This window comes from Pogoniulus pusillus, chromosome 4 (assembly GCF_015220805.1).
Source record: "Pogoniulus pusillus isolate bPogPus1 chromosome 4, bPogPus1.pri, whole genome shotgun sequence".
Lineage (NCBI taxonomy): Eukaryota > Metazoa > Chordata > Aves > Piciformes > Lybiidae > Pogoniulus > Pogoniulus pusillus.
Window position 1 is genome coordinate 23,745,856 of NC_087267.1, and position 6,967 is coordinate 23,752,822.

General features: G+C 39.3%; 1 long non-coding RNA gene across 1 annotated transcript; it reads right to left on the minus strand.

Moving 5' to 3' along the window:
• Positions 1-1,393: 1,393 nt before the first annotated feature.
• LOC135175118 (uncharacterized) lies at positions 1,394-4,060 on the minus strand. Its single transcript, XR_010302249.1, has 2 exons — positions 3,882-4,060; positions 1,394-2,561 (listed from the first exon to the last, which is right to left on the minus strand). It is a non-coding gene; the product is annotated as an uncharacterized LOC135175118 (long non-coding RNA).
• Between the last annotated feature and the right edge of the window lie 2,907 nt (positions 4,061-6,967).

Genomic DNA, 6,967 nt, shown 5'->3' on the forward strand with positions numbered 1-6,967 from the left:
TCTCCACTTCATTGCCTGAAAAAACATTGTGTGTGACACTGCATAGACTGTGCTAGGAATCACAGGACTGATGGGCTTGTATCATGACTGCATTCAGCTAAAGGTTATTGTCTCCTAGATGTTTTGTTGATGACAACATCCATAAAGACCCTAAATGTCTAAAGAAAGAGTGCACTTTGTTACAGATTTTTCACAGTCTTTACATCAGGAAGAGTTACGTGCAACATTAAGCTTAAATTGATTTTCAGTGTTTGAGTGCTAGCCTGGACATCGGTTCTAATTAGTATCTGCAGTAATTTAAATAACATTACTGAATGCTTGGGTAGCAATGGTTCACATCTTGGTTTAGAATTACGTTTTGTTATGGAAATTCTTCTGGTGCTTCTGAGAGATGGAGAACATTAAACAAAACTTGCTTTTGTTATTTAAGCAATAGGCTTAGAAAGAAGCAATGAAAATAGAAGATGAGCCACAGGAAAACCTGGCTCACAGAAAAACCTGGCTTACAGAAAAACCACATCTCATGGGAATCATAAATCTATATTTATAAAGGGCTTAATTTTGCCATGATGCTTTGCAAATAAACTTGATCTTTGGCTGTCTTTTCCACCAGCTTTGTGCAAAGTGGATGGAACACTGGCCCAAGTGAAATCAGGAAATGAAAATCCACTACAGACTAAATCACAAATCCTTCCTCCACCCTCTGTAAAGAAAATATTCAAGGACAGAAAAAATTGCTAAGGTGGCACCTTGCAAATGCATGTAAGAAAGAGCATTCAGGGATGGCAAGTTCAACAGAAGCAGTGGCAGAGCCTCAGTACACAGGTAATAACAGAGATGTCACACATTTTCCTTATGTTGTGGTTACACTTGCTTAGTGAATGTCAGATTTAGATTTCTTTCCTCTCTACAAATCATTATGGAATTTTAATGTTAGAAAAGTTTAATTTCAGTATCTGTGCTGTTAGTGATGTTCCTCTAATTTGCAATCAATTAAAGTCTGACATGGCTCAGCTATTCTTTACACTTACAGTGGTTGGCCATCTGGGCCTCACTAATAAAAAAACATTTTAATGGCTGAACTACTTAATAAACAATTTCAGTGAGAGAAGAGGGTAATTAAATCAATTCTTTCATTACGAAAATATGCTGTGCCATCTAATTGTTAAGAAGCAGATGTCAGTCAAATTCAATTAACCTGTTTAATGACCTGTGTGTTTACTGCTAACTTGACTGAGATTTTGACATAGTTAAAGTAAATACAAGTGGCTGGTAAGAGTCTAGCTTCTCTCTTTTCTACTTTTTACTTCTCAAAAATATCCACTTCTGTGTTATTTTTCTTAAGACAGATGGCCAGTTGTGCACTGTCTTTTCTGAAATCAGGGTCTGTGCAAATTGTTAACAAGCATAATTTTATTTTCACTTCCAAATGTTTAGTTTTAGTCTCACAAATAATGTATTCAGTTATTCAGATGTGAGGCAATCATGGATGTTGTTAGTTTGGTACACAGAAAAGTTCCCTAGGCAAGATCTTTGTTTAGTGATACAGCCTTTTTTTTTTTTTTTTTTTTTTTTTTTTTTCTTTTTTTTTGCTAGTGACAGATTGTGAGAGATATTAAGGCTGTGTTTTCTCTGTAAACAACTTCTTATAATACGCCAAGTTTTAGAACATGCTAATGAAATTTGTATAGAAGTTCCTTCTGGATTAAGATGATGACATCCAATATTCATGGATTATTATGATGTTATTCAGCACTTCAGTTTTCATAGTGTGCTTTCCTCTTCATTGTTATTCTACCAACATTTTTTAATTAGGTAAATTATTTCTTAGTGCTCATTACTTACATAATATTCAGAGTGGATTATCCCTGTTACATACTTAAATCCATGCTGCAGATTTCATGGGCATATATGCATATAAGGTGACTCAGTCATTCCTGACAGAAATATGAAGTTGAGTTGATTAGATGTAGGTTATCCTGACTATGCAGTGGTATAGACTTCAAGAAATTCTGCTGTGCTGCAGAACTTAACCTCATGGTATTCACTGTCCAAGTTATTTTCTTGACCTTGCCATGGGAAGTAAGGTCATTTACAGCTGGCCAAATAAAGTGTTTGTAGGAAAGCTAGTTCTGCCTGGGTATGGAGGCCTTCTAGATGACCTTCTAAAGTCTCATTTTCCAATGGATACTACGCAAGTATATATTTACTATGAGTAAATAAAGTTCCAAATTCCAAAACAGTGACTTGAAACCAAAAAGAAATGTTGAAGTACATCCTAATGCTGATGCTGTGTATGAATGGCTTCCTGCTAAGGAATGAGAAGTCTGTTCTTCAGAAATTCATGTCAGGTCAAGGTTCTCTCCAATTCCAGACTCATCATGAGAAGCAGACAACCTGGGAGTCCTGGAGGCCCAGAGTTATCCACATGGTGATGCAGCCCCAGAGCAATGGACCCTGAAAACAAGGAGTCTTCAGCATCTGGTGCTGCTAGGCATCTGGCAAGACTTCAGTTAAGCATTGTCTATGTTCCAGCAGAAGGGTTTGAATAGGGTGTGTTTCTGGAATATAGAAGTTGGTATTTTCCATTTTACTATGTGATTTTTAGCCGCCTTTTGCTACATCAGAGCTTGTATTTGTGATGGCTTAACAACCCACAGCAGCACTTCTGACCATTTCTCTGTCATTATGGTAATATGGGGCTACCTGGAAAACAGTATTCTATCCTCTAATTCTTAAATGTTTCACAGTCAGAAGTACTCTTTGAGTAAGATCTTTGCTGTATGGAATTTTATTTTTTTTTTAACTGGTTGTAAAGGGTTTGGGATGGCACTCACCCCATTTGTGCAGTCCCATGATCAGAAGTCATTTATCTCTGTTAGGAAGTAGGTATATTTATTTCCCTAAAAGCAAACATGCAATCATGAGGACTTTACAGTTCAGACACTGGGTTAAAAAATCTTCTAGGGACTAGAAAATTGCTATTCAATCCCATTAATTCTGCTATCTCTTTATAAACTCACAGTGAGGTCAGCTCACTCTCCTTTCCTCCCCCTCCAGCCCTATGTCTGGCTGGAGCTGTCCTTATTGGGACAAACATGTAAGGAGTAGGCCTGTTTTGGGGCCTCCAGAGGTGATGGGGGGGGGGGGGGCAAGGAGGATTGGAGCACTGGGGATTATAGATTTAGTTTTGGGTTGAGGGAAAATTCAAGGGGGTTGCTATGGATTTTGTACCTGCTTTGTAATTTCTTTCTGTATCTCTCTTTCCAAATATAATTCTATTTTCTCTCCAATTAGTTTGAGAGTATCATTCAGTCAGCTCTTTAAAAACCATGATAGGACACATGAAAGAACATAGCCAAACCCAACTTGCTTGAGAACCAAGTACCAGAAATTTGCTAGAAACTCTTCAGAACAGCTAAAAAATGCAAGAAAACCAAGATCAACAAATCCAGTGACTCTGTCATTGTATAACATTACCTTTGTTTTGTTGCCTCTGTAGCTACAGTCATTGGCTCCAATTCACAAGTGTGTTTTGGAAGGTGAATCACAAGAATGTAAAATGCAATATTCTCTTTTCTTCCATCTCCTCTGTTTTCTCTGTTTTGTACAGTTTATACTCCAGTGAGTTTCACCCAATACAATCCTACTGAATTATTCTAGGACATGCTTGCTTCTTAAGAAAGTTGTTTTTCTTTCCTTGGTTATGTTCTCCTTATATATACTCATCTGGATGAAATCTCACTTTACCTATTCCTACTTTATAGTTCAACACAACAAGGGTCTGTCCCTAGGGCAGGCTACCCATGTCTAAAAAGGATTATTCACCAAGTGCTGTAATTATTCAGCATAAGAATCGATCTTTCACTTGGAATACTTACTAGGAAAACATAAACATGTGCTGCCAGGGCTCTGAGCTGCATGCAATCCGTATCAGCATGGTTAGTACAGTTCTGAGCTTGGTCTCATCATTCACTGCCCTACATATTCCTGTGACTTTTGGCCATCTCAGAGCAGGGGTGGTGTGTCACCTGTAAAACATTGTAAAACATTGTATTTTTTCTTTTTGAAAATTCTTTCTGAATATTGTCTCTGAAGACTACTCTGAAAGTAACAATTTGTAAACTTGAACTAATCTCCAAATGTCCCACAGTACATTTTAAGAATGTACCAGGAGTTAAAGCAGAAAATTAGTACAAATTGTCCCAGGGTACCCCAAATTCCTTTCTTCTACACCCCCGGCCGTGGGTTTGAATGAGAGAAGGCATGAAAACTGCTTCCCCTCAGCCCCTAACCCCACCCTGCAGGCTTGAGGGGGGAACAGCAAAAGGTGCTTTCATGCACATGGGATGACCCATGTGAAAGCCTGTGCTGGGGTCAGGCTGGTGGATGGCTGGGTTTTCATGCTCAGTATAAAATGGTAAATGGACTCTTTGTCTAGAAAAGATTAAATAGAGCAAGGGAGAATGGGAACAGTTTCCTGCCTTGAAGGTTCCCACCTGGTAGGTTCCCGCCTTGAGAGTTCCCATCTTGACAGTTTCCCACCTTGAAAGAGCTCCTGACAGAGTGCCCAACAGGACAGGTTCTTGCTGTGACTGGACCATCCTCGCTTTTGGATGGCTCCTACCTTTTTGCACAGCTCTTGGTTTTGTACTGTCCCTGCCTTTTGGATAGATCTCCCCACTTTTGCTCCCTTCTGTGCAAACTTGCAGGTTTGGCAAGTCCTGGGGTCCTTTGAGAGAGCTGCCTGCGGCACTTGGGCTGGCTACTCTCAGATCGTATCAACAGCCGAATTCCTGGCTGCACAGTTTGGCTTTCCCCTGCTGCTGCGGAGGTAGCATCATTTCATGATCATCCCACTCATGGAAGAAGTGCTCAGGACATTTCTGAGTTTGGTGGCTCTGCCACTCTCCTTGGGCTTCTGCTGCATGGATCTACACTATTGGATATTGCTTTCAGCATCAGAAGGCTGCTCCTGCAGAGGAATCCAGCAAGGTATCACTGTTGAATACCTATATCACCTCCGTAAAACCTGCTGTTCCCTTAATCTTCTGCTCAACTTGATTGATAGTGGAATGAAGCTGTGTTTATAGCTTAGCCTTTTCCATTTCCTGACTTCCTAAATCTCTAAATTTATTTATAATATCCTTTTAAAAAGAAATTCCTAATCAAAGTGAATCTGTAGATAAACCTAACTTCTTTTGTATATAGTTTGGGGGTGGGATTCCAGGAAAATAAAATAATTCTATTTTTATAATTCCTGACTCAGCCACATTACTTTAAGAGTACCTCCTTGATTCCTTTGTCCTCCAGCACTGCCTCCCAAGGAACACTGCCAAGGATTTCTGCCTTGGGTGGTTGATGTGCTGGAGAATAGCTCTACAGAGAAGGACCTTAGAGTTCTGGTTGATAATAAGTTATCCAGGGGACAGCATTGTGACCTGTTTGCCAAGAAGGCCAATAATATACTCGGGTGCATTAGAAAGAGTATGTTCAGAAGGTTGAGAGAGGTTCTCTTCCCCCTCTACTCAGCCCTAGTTAGACCACATCTGGAATACTGTGTACAATTCTTAGCTCTCTAATTCAAGAGGGACAGGGAGAGGTACAAGAATGATTAAGGAACTGGAGCAATGGAGAGGGGACCTTATCCAATGTCTAAAAATATCTAAAGGGTTGTTGTCAGGAGGATGAAGTCAGTCTCTTCTCAGCAATATGCAGTTATAGGGACAGGGGCAATGGACATACACTCAATCAAAGGAAATTCAATCTTGACATGAGAAACTATTTTTCTTATTACTGAGAGGGTGATGGAACACTTCAACAGGCTGCCCAGAGATGTTGTAAAGTCTTCTGCTCCAGAGATCTTAAAAACCTGCCTGGATTCATTCCTCTCTGAGCTGCCCTAAATGGTCCTTCTTTGCAGGAGGGTTTGGACTTGATGATCACTGGAGGTCTGTTCCAACCTGTAGCATGCTGTCATGCTATGATACTGTTATGGTGATATAATTTCTTTCACATCCTGCATTAGTCTGTTTTATTTATGTATTGTATCTGACCATAAACTTGCACAATTAAGGTCTACTTCCATGACTGTGTGTGAGTGGCATAACCCAGAATTCCCAGCTCTGGCTGTAGGCTCTGAATTGGCTGCCTTAAATATAAAGTGTACTAGTCACATGTTTTATGTCTATGGACATCAAATAGTAAATACTTCAGATGCACTTCTAGCAAGATAATATGATTGCTCAGGCTGAGGTCTTACGCAGTGAAATATGCTTGCTACCATGACTGCCTAAAGCAATTTTTTTTGTTTCCTTTCAGTTCATTTTGTCAGAGCTTATTTTCTCATTCCCACCTCACTTCATGTTCTCAGCTACATTTGAAGTATGACCACAATGAATCAAAATGATCCTCTACTGCTCTGTTGATGCTGCTTAGAACACAAACACAAAAAAATCTCAGGCAAATTAAAAAAATCTTCCTTTCCGAATCGTATTATATCCAACACATTTTTCAATCAGGCTAGTACTGTTTAGTTCACATATTAGCATTTTCTTCAGATACTGAGGAATAGTTTCACCAGATCACTTGTTTCATTCATCTTAAATGGATATCTGGATTTACTGGTATACCTTAAAGCTTCTTGTTCAGGTTCACAAAGGTCTTTGCATCTCAAGTGGCTGCAAAGGATAACAGCTGAATAAATGGACTGGACTGCCCAGATGATAGCCACTGCCTTAAGAAATACTGCATAGTTTTTGTGTTTGGGTTTTACCCAAGTGGACATATGGCTAGTCAAATGAATGAGCCTATGGCAAAACACACACAAAAAATCAGTCATAGTCTTTATAGACAGTACTGCAGAAGGATGCACAAAAGGCTTACTTGAATTGTATGTATGGTTGTTTCTTCTATTCACTAGAGCCAACTTTTAGTCATCATCATATGCAATTTATGTATCCTTGAA